General features: G+C 37.5%; 1 pseudogene; it reads right to left on the minus strand.

Annotated features, from left to right (window-relative positions):
• Nucleotides 1–4,125: 4,125 nt before the first annotated feature.
• Nucleotides 4,126–17,523, minus strand: part of LOC120216156 — a 29,880-nt pseudogene continuing 16,482 nt past the window's right edge.

Here is a 17,523-nt window from a genome sequence, read left to right on the forward strand (position 1 = left end):
TCTGTGAATGTGGTCTAGGATGACAATTCTAATTACAGTGAGGGTGATACGCTCACTATTTCAACGACTCAATTGACGGATGCTTGGATTCTTGATTCTGGATGTTCTTATCACATTATGCCAAATAGGGATAATTTTCGATATACAGGTCGGTTAATTCTGGTTCTGTCTATTTGGGTGATGATCGATGTTGCAATATTGTTGGTATTGGTGATGTCAGAATTCAGATGTATGATGGTTCTGTTCGGACGTTGTGTGGTGTTCGGCATATCCCATATTTGAAGAAGAATTTGATTTCTCTGGGTACTTTGCACAAGAATGGTTTTATCCCTAAGGCTGACGAGGATAGGAAAACCATTCAGATTGTTAAAGGAGCTTTGACTGTGATGAAAGGAAAGATGAATACAGGGAATATTTACAGATTGTTAGGGAGTACTGTTGTAAGTGGAGTTCATTCTGTTGAGTCCTGTGATGATACTACCAAACTGTGGTATATTCGTCTTGCTCATCTTAGTGAACGTGGTATGGCTGAATTACATAAAAGAAATCTGGTGCATGGTGTTAAAAGTTGTAAGCTCGATTTTTGCAAGTATTGTGTTCTTGGTAAACAGACTAAAGTTCGTTTCAAGACTGTGAAGCACACAACTGAAGGGATTCTTAATTATGTGCACTCTGATGTGTGGGGGCCTTCCACGACATTGTCTTTGGGTGGATCTAGGTATTATGTTACTTTTATTAACGATTTTTCACGGAAATTTTGGGTGTTTTTTTTGAAACAAAAGTTTAATGTTTTTGAGAAGTTCAAGTTGTGGAAAACTGAGGTAGAAAACCAAACAGGATGAAAAATCAAGCTTTTGCGATCTGAAAATGGTACGGAGTACACAGATTCACAGTTTCTAAACTTCTGTAAGGAGCATGGGATTAAGAGGCATTTTACAGTGCGCAAGACACCATAACAGAATGGTGTTGCAGAACGGATGAGCATGCCGTTGAATAAAAGAGCCAGATGTTTGTGGTTGAATGTGGGGCTTCCCAAACACTTCTGGGTTGAGGCTGTTAACATGGTGTGTTATCTTATCAATAGATCGCCAAGGGCATCATTGGATGAGAAAGTTGCAGAAGAGGTATGAACTGGTCATGATGTTACTTTTGATCACTTATGGATTTTTTGTTGTCCTGCTTATGTACATGTACCTGCTGATGAGAGATCCAAACTTGATGCAAAATCGAAGGAGTTTATTTTTCTGGTTTACAAGAAAGGTGTCAAAGGATTCAAATTCTGGATTCCAATTGCGAAGAAAATTGTGATCAGTAGAGATGTTCTTTTTTATGAACAACCCATGTTGCAGCAGAAGAAAGACACGACAGTGGTGGATTTTGAGCAGTTTCCAGTTGAGAAAACAGAAACTTCTCAACCGACTTCTGGTGGTTCTACTACGGATGATTTGCAGGATTATAGTCTCGCCAGAGACAGGGTGAGACAGACGAATATAAAGCCTCCGAACAGATTGAGTTTTGAAGACTTGGTCTCTTTTGCACTTACTGTTAGCAATGATGATCCCGTTACTTTTCATGATGCTGTTATTAGTCAGGAAAACGACAAGTGGATGGCTGCCATTATTGAGGAGATGGAGTTTTTGAATCACAATCGTACATGGGAGTTAGTTCGCCTTCCTGAGGGTAAGAAGCCGATTGGTTGCAAATGGGTGTATAAGAAGAAATAAGCAGTAACAGAAAAAGAGGGGGAGAAGTTCAAGGCTCATTTGGTAGCAAAAGGGTTTTCACAACATAAAATAGTTGATTATGATGAAGTTTTTTCTCCTGTGGTCAGACACACTTCAATCCGAGCAATACTTGTATTGGTGGCTAGCTAGGATTTGCATTTAGAGCAGATGGATGTTAAAACTGTTTTTTTTTTCATGGTAATTTAGAGGAGCATATCTATATGTAGCAGCCTGAAGGTTTCACTCAACCTGGAAACGAGCATTTAGTTTGCATATTGAAGAAATCTTTGTACGGGTTGAAACAGTCTCCGAGACAATGCTACAAACGGTTTAACTCCTATATGATCAAGATTGGCTACAAGCGATGTGAGTATGATTGTTGTGTCTATGTTAAGAGCCTTGATGATGGTTTTTTTATTTTCTGTTATAGTATGTTGATGATATGTTAATTGCTGCGAAGAACATGGATGATGTTATCGGTTTGAAAACTTTATTGAGTCAGGAATTTGATATTAAAGATTTAGGTGCTGCAAAGAAAATTCATGGAATGAAAATTTACAGGGACAGAGACTCAAGGAAACTGTGGCTATCTCAACAGGGTTATATTGAGAAAATGCTAGAAAAGTTTGCGATAAGCTGCGCAAAACCAGTGAGCATTCCATTGGCAAATCACTTTAAGCTCTCATCAGAACAGTGCCCTAAGACAGATAAGGAAGATGAAGATATGGAAAAAGTTTCGTATTCTAATGTTGTTGGCTGCTTGATGTATGCAATTGTATGTACTCGTCTTGATTTAGCTCATACTGTTAGTCAAGTTTGTAAGTACATGTCTAAACCTGGTAAGCAACATTGGGAAGCATCAAGTGGATCTTTATGTACTTAAAGGGTACTGTGGGACATGGAATTATTTTTAGTAGTCAACGGGATAATCCTTTGGTTGTAGGATATGTGGATTCAGATTATGTAGGTGACTTGGATAATAGAAGATCTACGACAGGATATGTCTTTACTCTTGGTGGATGGCCTATTTGTTGGAAGTCTATTGTTCAATCTGTTGTGGCATTATCTATAACTGAAGCTGAATACATGGCAGCGGCTAAAGCTACAAAAGAAGCTTTATGGCTTACTGGTTTAGTGAAGGAGTTGGGTATTCAGCAAGGTGGAGTTCAGTTGCTTTGTGATAATCAAAGTACTATTCACTTGGCTAAGAATCATGTATATCGTGCTAGAACTAAGCATATTGATGTAAGGTTTAACAAGATCAGAGAGTTGGTTGCATCTGGAGAGATTTTGTTTTAGAAGGTACATACTGATGAGAATGCCGCTGATATGTTCACCAAGCCAATTACGACAGAGAAGTTCATGCATTTGCTTGGACTTGTTGAGTGTTTCAAGTTGTTAAAGAAGTAAGGTAACCCAGCCCACATTGAATGTTTCCTAAGGGGCATGATATTCGCCAAGGTGAAGATTTGTTAGGTATGGCTCATAAATATACCAAGAAAGTCTCGTAGTGGGTATTACGATTATGTGGATTGGGAGTGCGGCGGCTACGGCCCCGCGGTATGGTACATGGTTATTTTTGTAAATATGTATCAGGGTTTATTTATTATAAAAGGAGATATAACATAAACCTATGAGACATTGAATTGAATAAAAATTCTAGCGCTGCCTAAGGCACCGAGGACGTAAGCACATTGCTGAACCTCATTAAAATTGTTGTGTTCTTTCATTTTCTTTACCCGATTTTTCAACACCTGATCTCATTCCTAATTTTCTTTTATCCACAGGCACCTAAAGAAATCAATTGTGTTTGCAAACGGTTCCAGTCGCTTAAAATGGGTACTTCAGATATTGATGATGCATTAAATGAGCAATTCCGTGTTATACCAGGCTTGGGTGAGTTTGGCGACCGCTACTTTGGCACTGATGCCTAATCCACCATGGTCTGCAAGTTGCAATTATAACCAGTATCAGACGCACTAGCTGCTTGAACAAGTAATCTTATAAAGCATATACAGGCAAGATGAGCTTACCCATATATTGTAGCTACATGCTTGGACCATTGTACTTCATCAAGCATCTTGAAAGAAGTTGTATGAATTCTGGGATCTTTTAATTTTGGCTTCGTGCTACAGTTATTGCTCGGTGATCGAGCTCAGATGGAAGAATACTCGAACAAAATAAAGTAATTGGAGTGTGTTTAGAAACTCCAGTTAATATCAGACAAATCCAAGCTAGTTATTGTTCTTTTAAGTTTCTTTTCTGAAATGAGTCAACCCTATATAGATTAAGTTGGACTTGTCAGACCCTTGTACTAGTATGGTTGGCCAACTTGGCACTATATCGTACGAGAAGACAGCAAACAAATTCTTTGTAATATATTCCTAGGATCTTTAATCACATGGAAATTCATTTCTTATTTGACTGGAATTGAATATAAAAGTAATATATGATCGTTGATTCTCTGCTACTGGCAATAAAGTAAACTACAAAACTTAGGAAAGAAAGTAGAAAAAGCGAATGGACATGTGTGGTTCAAACTTCATTCAGATTACCCTCTTTTTCCTTAATGATGAGACATTATTTAACTAATTATGTTTTTTGTGGCTCTTTGTGATTTGCCAGATGAGGAAATACAATCAAAATGTTGTATGCCCTCAAGTCTGCCATGTCAGGATCCCAACTACAGCAGGCACCTGCCAATGTGTAAAGATTAACAAATTATGTCTAAAATATGCGAGTAAGAACGTGAAACAAGAAAAGAGAAATCATTCTGAGATTTTTATTATCTTCAAAGGGGTAAATTTTACAAGGCTTAAGGAGTGTATTTATAATGAGTACTATAGTTGTAACTAAAGATGTAACTGACTTCAACAAACTAATTGCTTCAACCAATCTGCTGCAGTGTATCAATCCTTAGCTGCACGATCATCATGCACAGCAGTTGCACGTGTGCTTATATGCCACACATTCATTTACACTAACATTCTCCTTGCAACCTTCAACTTTAAACCTTTTTTAAAACTCAAAACTAAACAACCATGATCAAAGCTCATTCAAAACTCAAAATGAAATGAATGTTCATTTACACTAACATTTCCCTTGCAACCTTCAACTTCAAAACTTTTCCAGAACTCAAATTGATATGCTTTTAAGTTGTATCACCAGCAACCGTTGTTTGTGTTTGAAAAACAAAGGTGTTGATAAAGGCTTGTTCAGCACATCAGCAACCTGCTCAACTATAGGAACTTCATGCACTTGTAGCTGTCACATAGCCACCATTTCTCGAACAAAAAATAGATCTAACTCAACATGTTTAAACTTGGAATGAAGTACATGATTATCACATACTGCCACTGCACTTGTATTATCACACCACAACGTGACCTTGCCATATGAAACTACATGTAATTCCCCCAACAACGATCGAAGCCACACCATCTCAACAACTGCACAAGCTACACTTCTGTATTCATCCTCAGCAGTTGAACGTGCAATAACCTGTTGCTTTCTAGAGCTCCATGAGACCAAGTTCCAAAAAAAATATATACAGAACCCTGAGGTTGACCGTCTATCATCAACATCCGAGCCCCAATTCGTATCTGTAAAACTAGTCAAAGCCATTCTCGATGAGAGTGTAAATCGTAGTCCAAAGTCAACTGTGCCTTGTAGATAACGAAGTATTCACTTGATTGCCTGAAAATGAACATCCAGTGGGGCTTGCATGAATTGACACACCCTGTTCACAGCAAACGCTACATAAGGTCGAGTAATCACAATGTACTTCAGGGCACCTACAATGCTTCTTTATCGTGCAGCATCTTCAAGTGGTGTTCCGTCCTTGGCCGACAGCTTGATGTTAGAGACCATAGGGGTGGGAAGGCTTTTCACTTCACCAAAACCATGCTTCTGTAGAAGATCTTGAATAGACTTTTATTGACTAAAAACAACATCACAACCTTCATAACTGACTTCCACTCCTAGGAAAAAACTCAATGGTTCAAGATCCTTCAACGAAAATTGAGCATTCAGTCTGTCTATAACACTTTGAACAACCACCTCTTTATCCCCTGTTAATATGATATCATCAACGTACACCAGTAAGTACACCAAGCTATCTGATGTCTTTCAAACATAAGGAGAGGCATCATATTTAGCTAGGCAAAAACCTTCAGACTCCAGGTATGCCATCAGTCGCTCAAACCAGGCCCTCGATGCTTGTTTGAGCCCATAAATCACCTTGTGTAGCTTACATACTAGGTCACCATTTCCTTGCTCATATCATAGTGGTTGAGTCATGTACACCTCTTCAGTGAGAAGCCCATTCAAGAAGGCGTTATTGACATCGATCTATCTCAACTTCCATCCTCGTGAAAATGCTAAGGAAATGATTACCATGACCGTTGTAGGCTTGATTACTAGGCTGAAAACTTCACCAAAGTCAATTCTCGATTTTTGAAGGAAACCCTTTGCCACTAAACATGCTTTATACCTTGAAATTGAACCATCATAATTTCGCTTTATTCGAAAAATCCATTTACAATTTACTGCCTTCTTGTCTCTAGGAAGAGGAACTAGAGTCCACATGTCATTCCTTACTAGAGCATCAAACTCAGCTTGTACAGCTTCTTTCCAATGAGGACTCATCAGGGCCTTTGTTATACTTGTTGGTTCTCGATCTGAACTTGCAACGTTGTAAACTTTCGGCTTCCAAATTCCATGCGTACTCCTGGTCATTATGGGATGTACATTGGAGACTGCTTGTGGTACATCAATCTTCACACCTGGTTAAACTTCTACACTCATTTCTTGGACCCCATGTGAGCTGCCATTTCCACTACTCTCATTGTTTGTATTTCCCTCACCATTACAATTTCCCTCTTGGACCCCACGTGAACTTTCATCACACCTACTCCCATGTACATGGGCATTGAATTCACGTATATAATGGTCGGTCCCATTTCCATTATTATTTGCCGCACCACTATCTCTTCATTGGACCACGCCATGTGCAATTCTCCCATGTGCGTATGCATTGGAATCTCGCGTATAATGACCTGTCCCATATGTTTGTGCAATTCTTCCATTAAAATTACTCACATTATCAACGTTTACCACACCTTGGACCCTATGTGAGCCACCACCACATTCAATATTTAAATTTGTATTATTCTCTTTTTGGACCCTTGTGTTTGTCTCACCTTACTCTGCACCATGCGTACGACTATTTAATTCTTCAACAGGTGAGCCACCACCACTTTCAATATCATTTCCTCCCAGGACCCATGTGTTTGCCGATCCTTGGTCCCCATGTTCATCATGCGTATTTAATCTTTCAACATGAGTGCCTTTATTTAATTCACATGTTCCTTCAACATGAGTGGCATTATTGTTTAATTCACGTGCACCTTGGTCCCCATGTGAGCCATGCACATTTAATTCTTCAACATGGGATGGCACCATATCATTTGCATCAATATTTAACTCTTCAATGCATGCATTTGTTGAAGTCTCAACACGAGTGGGCACCACACCAAGAGCACTATTACTTGGACTTTGCGCACCATCATGCATATTGTGGTGAATGGTTATTAATTCAAGTGGTGTGGCCCCATGTTCATGCGAAATATCTCGCAAAGCTCCAAGCGGCGTAGTCCCATGGGCATGAGCATTGTCTCGTATAGCTCCAAGCAGTGTGGTCCCAAGGTTATCACCATGTGCACAAGATGAGGTGGCTCCAACCCCATGCGCATTATGATGATTTCCAAGCAGTGTGGCTCCACGCTTATTATAGAATATAGGCAATTATCCAGTAGTGACAATTTCTTGTCTATAGCACTTGTACACAAGTTGATTCTTATCAAAAGGAAATCCTTTCTCGTCAAACCTCACATGTCGAGACACAAGGACTCTGCCATCACTGTCTAGACATTTGTACCCAGGATGTGAGGTGTTGGGCCCAAGAAACACACACTGCCTTGACCGAAAATCCAATTTATGTTGATTAAACGGTCTCAAGAAGGGAAAGCAAGCACGCCATAACACTCTCATTCTCGATTAGTCAGGAGCTTTCTGATAGAGAACCTCAAACAGGGTCTTGCCTGAAATGACCTCAGATGGGAGCCTGTTTATGATATACACTGCCAAAGTAAATACATGACTCCATAACTTTATTGGCAGTGATGCTTGAGCTAACATGGCTAGTCCTATCTCAATAATGTGGCGATGTTTACGTTCAGCCTTTTAATTATGCTCTGACGTGCTGGGACAAGAAATTCGATGATGTGCTCGTCAACGCTTTGATTTTCTTCCCAAACTGAACCTTGGCTATTTTAACAAGATTGAGAAAGCATTGGATGACTTCATATTTCTTTCTAATTAGATACACTCAGGTATGTCTGCTGAACACATCAATAAATGATACATAATATACGTAACCTTCAATCGAAACTACATGAGCAGGTCCCCACACGTCTGACACAACCAATTGAAAAATTTCTTTGTATTCAGTCAACGAATTACAAAAAGGCAGGTTGTGAGCCTTGCCATGTAAACATGCAGAACAAACATTGTTCAATTTGTTTTCACTAGAAGAAACATTACACATTTTCATAACATCTTTTACAATCTTCTCACTGGAGTGTCCTAAGCGCCTATGTAACATCCTCAATACCGGGTTAGTGACTAAATTGGAAAGTTTCAGTTTTTGGTGATTAAAATAGAATGAATGAATAGTATAAAGATTTATATGTAAATGATTGTGTAGGATTGAATTGAAAGGAAGAAGGAATGGAAGGGAAAAAGAGCCATTTGCAAGGAAAATTAATTAAAGAAGGGATAAGGATATATATGAGTACAAGTAGGATGAAAAGAAGAGAACACCAAAGCCTTCCAGAGTTATATTCTTCTTCTTTCTTCCTTGTACGTGTGAACCAAAGCAAAGGTAAGAATTCTGATTATTGAGTTTCTTGTTAAATTTAATATTGGGTTTTTATTATTAGATGATAACTAAGCTTAAGGAAAGCATAAGTTATCTTAACATCAAAGGATGATTGAGTTAGGAGAGATTTAAGATTTGAAGTTCTTAAATGAAATCTTGGAATAGAGTTCATAACTAGAATTGAAAGTTATATTTGACTTGTCATCAATCTAGTTAAGATATACGAAGTGTTAAAAACGGAATTCAAACATGTTGATTTATTAATGTAATTCTTGAATTACATATGAAGGATATGATTTGAAGGTTTAAGATGAAATAAATGAGTATAAATTGGTTTAAGGATGTGTACTAGAGTTAAGAATGAAAAAGGGGATTAAACATGAAGGATTTAATCCAAATGAATGAACTTTCGGGTTCAAAAAGAGGATTCTGGGCAGAGTGCACCGATGCACATTCATGGTGCATCGATACATCAAGGTTAAAACCCAGAAATTGTATGAATGTGCATCGATGCATTGGTAGTGCATCGATGCACTCTTTTAAAATAAAAACATCGAATGCAATTGGTGCATCGATGCATAAGGAGTGCATCGATGCATCCCAGTAATAATACTACATCGAATACCTTTTATGCACCGATGCATCAGTAGTGCATCGATGCATACCTTTATTAAAAGATGAAATTGACTTTTCTCTTAGTCTAAAGAGTGAACCATTAGAGTATATTAGTTATAATACTGATATAGATCCATGTGTGATTATGTAGATACTAAAAGTAAGCTTATTCCGGAACAATCAAAGGATTAGAATCGAATCAAAGAAAAGCTAAGGTGAGTGCTACGGGACGAATACTGAACTAAGGTTCGGTGCCCCATGAGGGAATAGATACGAGCTGTGGTGACAGCATTAGTGCACAACCTCAATGCACTCATATACCTCTAATCTCAATAATATACATGGGCTATGCAATTGAAATACCGATTTACAGTGAAAGTGATACAAGAAGGTAAGTTTCATATGTGCATTATATGTTATCGTGCGATAGATACATGCATATTGAAATGTCATGATCTAATTGTAAGTATGAACATTCATAAGTTTATTGTTGTATATTCATTTATTGCCTCACTAAGTCTATGACTTAGCGTGTAAGTGATTTACATGTAGGTACCAAGAATCAGGAAAAGTGGAAATAGAAGTAGCACAGACAGCAATACTACTAAGAGATCAGATCAGAAGTAATTGACAAAGTATGTACTTGGTTATGTATAGAGTGTTGGCATGTAATAAGCGTTAATTACGAATACTCTGATCGATTTTATATTTTATGGTCTTATGTAAATTAAAATATTTCGTTTTAATGAAAGTTTTAAAAATTCCCGGGATTTTCTATAAGAGTCAAGGTTTTGAAAAGTCAATGTGACACCTCAGACTTGTATTCGGGTCAGATATGAGTTAATGGTGTTACATTTAATGGTATCAGAGCTACGGTTTAGTCGATTCTCGGCATAAACCAAAGTCTAGAGTATCTTATAAGGTATACATGCCAAAAAAATAGTGGAAACTTCTGATCTGATGGAATAGTAAGTATGTTGTTTTACTAATAGAACTATATGGTTGTATTTTTATAGATGTCCGAACAAAGTAGATCTAGAAATGAAGCGGGAGACGATAGACCCGCTGAAAGCAGTAATTCACCTGCCCTAGCCAGGCAGAGTGAAGAACAGACATCCTCTGGAATGCCTCTCAATGATCAAGATATATTCTTTAGAACGTTAGACGCGGTATTGACGCGTTTCCGACCTCCTGTTACTTCAACTCCAAAAATGAATGTTGCGAAAGAGTTGAAGGGATTAGGAGCTCCAGAGTTTAAAGGGGAAGCCAATGAAGGTCCTGTTACTGTGGACCTTTGGCTTAATGACATGAAAGAATCATTTAGGGGTATATCGAATGATTTCTAGAGTCTGCTTTAGATGTGGAGACACCGAACATTTCATTCGAGATTGTCCAATGTCAACCAGTGAATCTGTACAGCCAGAGAGGTCTATTTCTGTAGCCCAGAGGGGAAGAGGTAGAGGCAGAGGAAGAAGTCAGTCAGAGTCCTCTGCTCAACAGGAGATACACTCCACTGCTAGAGTGTACAACCTCAAGACCAATGAGGATTGTGATGACCCAGATATTATAACATGTACCTTTCTATTGTTTGACAAAGGTGTTATTGTATTGATTGATCCGGGATCTACATATTCATATATTACTAGTACGTTAGTAAGAGAATTGAACATTCCTTTAGAAACTACTAGTAATGAAGTAATAGTGACGAATCCACTAGGGCACAGTGCTCAGGTAAATATGGTGAGCCGAGAGTGTCCCATACGGATTCAGGGAATTGAATTTCCTGCTAATCTGATGGAATTACCTTTTGACAAATTCGAAGTGATACTGGGGATGGATTGGTTATATCGTTATTACGCTAATGTCGATTGTAGATTGAAAAGAGTGATGTTGAGAAGTTCTGAAGGAATAGAAGTTATTGTATTTAGTGAAAGATGGAATCCATTAGCAAGTGTGATTTCAGTGATGACTGCAAAGAAGTTACTGCTACAGGGATGTCAAGGGTTTATTGCTAATGTACTGGATGTTAGAACCAAGGAGAAAGGGATTGAAGAGATTCCTATAGTCAGAGAGTTTCTCGATGTATTTCCTGCAGAGTTGCCAGGTTTACCTCCTGACAGAGAGGTAGAATTACAGATTGAGATAATACCAGGAACAACGCCCATTGCAATGGCACCATACAGAATGGCTCCAAAGGAATTACAAGAATTAAAGATTCAATTAAAGGAGTTATTGGACAAAGGGTTTATTAGACCAAGTATATCACCTTGGGAAGCTCCAGTTCTATTTGTTAAGAAGAAAGATGGATCAATACGTCTTTGTATCGATTACAGACAACTCAATAAAGTGACCATCAAGAACAAGTATCCACTTCCCCGAATCGACGATTTATTTGATCAATTAAAAGAAGCTTCAGTGTTCTAAAAAATTGATCTACGTTCGGGTTATCATCAATTAAAGATTCAAGAAAAAGACATTTCGAAAACGGCGTTTAGAACAAGATATGGTCATTATGAATTTATCGTGATGTCGTTTGGAGTTACGAATGCACCAGCTGCTTTTATGGATTTAATGAACAAAATTTTCCAACCGTATTTGGATCAGTTTGTTGTGGTGTTTATTGATGATATTTTAATATATTCAAAGTCAGAAGAAGAGCATAGTTCACACTTACAGATTGTTTTACAGATTTTATAAGACAAGAAGCTTTATGCTAAATTCTCTAAATGTGAATTCTGGTTGAATGAAGTGGCATTCCTTGGACATGTAATTTCTGCAGAAGGAGTTCGAGTGGATCCCCAAAAGATTAAAGCTATTCTGGAGTGGAAAGTTCCAAAGAATGTATCGAAAGTTAGAAGTTTTCTGGGGTTAGCTGGTTATTATCGAAGGTTTGTTAAAAACTTTTCGATTATAGCATTACCCATGATTAAACTGTTGAAAAAGAAAGTAAAATTTGTTTGGACTCGAGAATGTCAAGAGAGTTTTGAAAAGTTAAAGAAGATTCTTACAGAAGCTCCAGTGTTAGTTCAACCCGAGTCTGGAAAGAACTTTATAGTGTATAGTGATGCGTCTCATAGTGGTTTGGGATGCGTATTAACGCAAGAAGGCAAAGTGTTAGCCTATGCTTCGAGACAACAAAAACCGCACGAGAAAAATTATCCAACACACGACCTAGAGATGGCGGCAGCAGTGTTTGCTTTAAAGATCTGGCGTCACTACTTGTATGGTGAAAAGTGCTACTTGTATACGGATCATAAGAGCTTAAAATACTTGATGACTCAGAAAGAGTTGAATTTAAGACAAAGAAGATGGGTGAAATTTCTCAAGGATTATGATGTGGTGATTGATTTCCATCCTGGAAAGGCAAATGTGGTAGCTGATGCCTTGAGTCGAAAGACGTTTGCAGCTTTGCGAACTCTTGATGCTAGATTATCGTTAAGAGAAGATGGTGCAATTTGTGCAGAATTGACAGTCAATCCCGTTTGGCTAAATCGAATTAAAGAATTGCAAGTTAAAGATGAAAAGTGTTTAAAGAGGATACAACAGATAAAGAATGGAGAGGGTACGGATTATGAGATTAAGTTTGATGAGAACTTGTATTATCAAGAAAGATTAGTAATTCCAGATGATGATGAATTAAAGAATGATTTGTTAACGGAAGCTCATTGTAGTCCATTGACAATGCATCCGGGAGGGAACAAAATGTATATGGATCTTAAGAGTCGATATTGGTGGCCGGGAATGAAGAAAGATATTTCAGAATTTGTATCAAAGTGTTTGACTTGTCAACAAGTCAAAGCTAAACATCAAGTTCCGTCAGGATTGTTACAACCAATTTTAATTCCTCAATGTAAATGGGAAAACATAACGATGGATTTTGTGACGGGGTTGCCTTTAACTCTGAACAAAAAGGATTCAATATGGGTAATCGTGGATAGATTGACTAAGTCAGCCCATTTTATTCCAGTACGAACTGATTTCTCCATGGATAGGTATACTGAATTGTATATTAGAGAGATTATACGGTTGCATGGTGTACCTATTTCCATAGTTTCTGATCGGGATCCTAGATTCACATCACGGTTTTGGAAGTCATTACATAGAGCATTGGGAACTCGGTTAAACTTCAGTACATCGTTTCATCCTCAAACCGATGGTCAATCCGAGCGAACTATTCAAATTCTGGAGGATATGCTAAGAGTTTGTGTTATTGAATACAAAGGATCGTGGGAAAGGTATTTACCACTTTCTGAATTTGCGTACAATAATAGTTATCAGTCAAGCATCAAAATGGCTCCCTATGAAGCTCTATACGGAAGAATATGTCGTACGCCCTTGAACTGGTATGAACTTAAGGATCGAGAAGTTATTGGTCCTAAGTTGATTCAGAATACAGAAGAGAAAGTTCAAGTAATTCAAAATAATCTGAAAGCTGCAGCTGATAGACAGAAATCGTATGCTGATTTAAAAAGGAAAGAAATTGAATTTCAAGTCGGAGATAAAGTGTTCTTGAAAGTGTCTCCGTGGAAGAAAATATTGAGGTTTGGACGTAAAGGAAAGTTGAGTCCTCGATTCATTGGACCTTATGAGATTACTAAGAGGGTAGGATCAGTAGCATATCAGTTATTTTTGCCACCTAAAATGGAAAAGATACACCATGTTTTTCATGTCTCAATACTTAGGAAATATAGATCTGATCCATCTCATATTGTGACTCCTAAAGAAATTGAAGTCCGACCAGATTTAACTTATGAGGAAGAACCTGTTCAAATATTAGCTCACGAAGTTAAAAAACTAAGGAACAAGACTATTCCATTGGTTAAGGTCTTGTGGAGGAATCACAAAGTAGAGGAAGCAACATGGGAACGTGAAGAGGACATGAGGATTAAGTACCCCTACCTCTTTGCATAATGAAAATTTGAGGACGAATTTTCTTAAGGGGGAGAGTTGTAACATCCTCAATACCGGGTTAGTGACTAAATTGAAAAGTTTTAGATTTTGGTGATTAAAATAGAATGAATGAATAGTATAAAGATTTATATGTAAATGATTGTGTAGGATTGAATTGAAAGGAAGAAGGAATGGAAGGGCAAAAGAGCCATTTGCAAGGAAAATTAATTAAAGAAGGGATAAGGATATATATGAGTACAAGTGGGATGAAAAGAAGAGAACACCAAAGCCTTCCAGAGTTATCTTCTTCTTCTTTCTTCCTTGTACGTGTGAACCAAATCAAAGGTAAGAATTCTGATTATTGAGTTTCTTGTTAAATTTAATATTGGGTTATTATTATTAGATGATAACTAAGCTTAAAGAAAGCTTAAGTTATCTTAACATCAAAGGATGATTGAGTTAGGAGAGATTTAAGATTTAAAGTTCTTAAATGAAATCTTGGAATAGAGTTCATAACTAGAATTGAAAGTTATATTTGACTTGTCATCAATCTATTTAAGATATACGAAGTGTCAAAAACGGAATTCAAACATGTTGATTTATTAATGTAATTCTTGAATTACATATGAATGATAGGATTTGAAGGTTTAAGATGAAATAAGTGAGTATAAATTGGTTTAAGGATGTGTACTAGAGTTAAGAATGAAAAAGGGGATTAAACATGAAGGATTTAATCCAAATGAATGAACTTTCGGGTTTAAAAAGAGGATTCTGGCAGAGTGCACCGATGCACATTCATGGTGCATCGATACATCAAGGTTAAAACCCATAAATTGTATGAATGTGCATCGATGCATTGGTAGTGCATCGATGCACTCTTTTAAAATAAAAACATTGAATGCAATTGGTGCATCGATGCATAAGGAGTGCATCGATGCATCCCAGCAATAATACTACATCGAATACCTTTTATGCACCGATGCATCAGTAGTGCATCGATGCATACCTTCATTAAAAGATGAAATTGACTTTTCTCTTAGTCTAAAGAGTGAACCATTAGAGTATATTAGTTATAATACTGATATAGATCCATGTGTGATTATGTAGATACTAAAAGTAAGCTTATTCTGGAACGATCAAAGGATTAGAATCGAATCAAAGCAAAGCAAAGCTAAGGTGAGTGCATACTATATGTATATTATAATGGAATAAGACTTGTGATAAGTCTAATCCCTATATTGATTTTTATAATACAGTAGTTGTGAACATGCATACATGATAATTATTGTGATACATGCATAAGATATATATGTTATGTGATATGATATGTGATATGACCTGTGATATGAGAACATGATATGAAGTGATATGAGATACATGATCACAAGAGAAATGATATGAGTACATGAACATATGAAATATAAGAATAATGCCCATAGTATACGATATGAGAATTATAGGTGTAATTGGCATGCCAAGAGTCGAGGGTATAATAGTCCTTCGGGACGTAGTCCTTCGGGATGTAGGAGTCCTACGGGACGAATACTGAACTAAGATTCGGTGCCCCATGAGGGAATAGATACGAGCTGTGGTGACAGCATTAGTGCACAACCTCAATGCACTCATATACCTCTAATCTCAATAATATACATGGGCTATGCAATTGAAATACCGATTTACAATGAAAGTGATACAAGAAGGTAAGTTTCGTATGTGCATTATATGTTATCGTGCGATAGATACATGCATATTGAAATGTCATGATCCAATTGTAAGTATGAACATTCATAAGTTTATTGTTGCATATTCATTTATTGCCTCGCTAAGTCTATGACTTAGCGTGTAAGTGATTTACACGTAGGTACCAAGAATCAGGAAAAGTGGAAATAGAAGTAGCACGGACAACAATACTACTAAGAGATCAGATCAGAAGTAATTGACAAAGTATGTACTTGGTTATGTATAGAGTGTTGGCATGTAATAAGTGTTAATTACGAATACTCTGATCGATTTTGTATTTTATGGTCTTATGTAAATTAAAGTATTTCGTTTTAATGAAAGTTTTAAAATTTCCCGGGATTTTCTATAAGAGTCAAGGTTTTGAAAAGTCAATGTGGCACCTCAGACTTTTATTCGGGTCGGATATGAGTTAAGGGTGTTACAGCCTATGCCAAAGTTCCAGACTGTTTGAAGCCTTGGTCACATTTTATTCACCATACAACACGATTTCTTTTCTTAATACAGTAGCAACTGGTATAAACCTTTACGTGTGAGCTTCCCTCTTAACATAATGGTCCGAGTCTGTGCATCCTTCATCAAGCATTCAAAAGGGTGAAACTCAATAAATACATTGTTATCACGAGTGAATTGAGATACTGACAGCAACTTCTTCTTAATGTGTGGGACATGTAGCATATTTTGTAACACCAGAGGCCTGAAACTAGAAGACAGAAAGCCTTGACCAACATGATCAATTTTAATTCCTTCACCATTTCCCATTAAAAGAGTGTTGTTACCTTTGTATGACATACCTGAATTGAACGGTACAAGATCATTTGATACATGATGAGTGGCACTCGTGTCTGGATACCATAAAACATTGGAGTGTTTTGGAACACTGTGAGCTGGTGCCATACTAGGTACAGTGGATACAAAGGCTATAGGTGCAGTATGAACAAATGACTCTTGTCCTTCTGTTGATGTAGGATGAGCTACACAGTCCCCAGGAAAGGTATTCATTACCTGATTCGAGGAGGAAGGCACTCATTGACGAGTCAAGGCATAGGGCATAACCTGCATCGAGCTGGATGGATAGTGGTAGAAAACATGAGAATTCAGCGTGTGATTATACGCATGTCCATTCACAGGAATAATATGTTCAGATGGTTTCTTCCACTGCTCAGCAGACTGATCTTCATTGGCAACTCCAGTAAAATCTCGATCAAAATGACGATAACACCGTTGAACAATGTGCCCAAACTTTCCACACAACTGGCACTGTGGTCGATTTGAATTATTAAACCTTCCTCTACCTCGACCACGATAGCCTCCCTGCTGACCTCTCATGGAATAAAATTGTTTTTCTGTTGTATCCGTTTTAGTGACCGCTTGAGACCTCGACCCATTCTCTTCTTTTGGCTGAATAACCATATTTGCAGCAATATCATCGCTTAAAAAATCTTTTTTCCTAGCCTCACAGTCCAGAAGCATTTCAGTGAGACTATCCAAGGATACTACATCACGAGATGCTATAGCAATAATGGACTCGAATTCCATTGACAACCCAGCAAGAATCACACTTACTTGTTCTTGTTCAAGTACATCACAACCAACAGCATTCAACAAATCAAAGAT

This window comes from Hibiscus syriacus, unplaced genomic scaffold, assembly GCF_006381635.1.
Source record: "Hibiscus syriacus cultivar Baekdansim isolate YM2019G1 unplaced genomic scaffold, ASM638163v2 tig00110159_pilon, whole genome shotgun sequence".
Lineage (NCBI taxonomy): Eukaryota > Viridiplantae > Streptophyta > Magnoliopsida > Malvales > Malvaceae > Hibiscus > Hibiscus syriacus.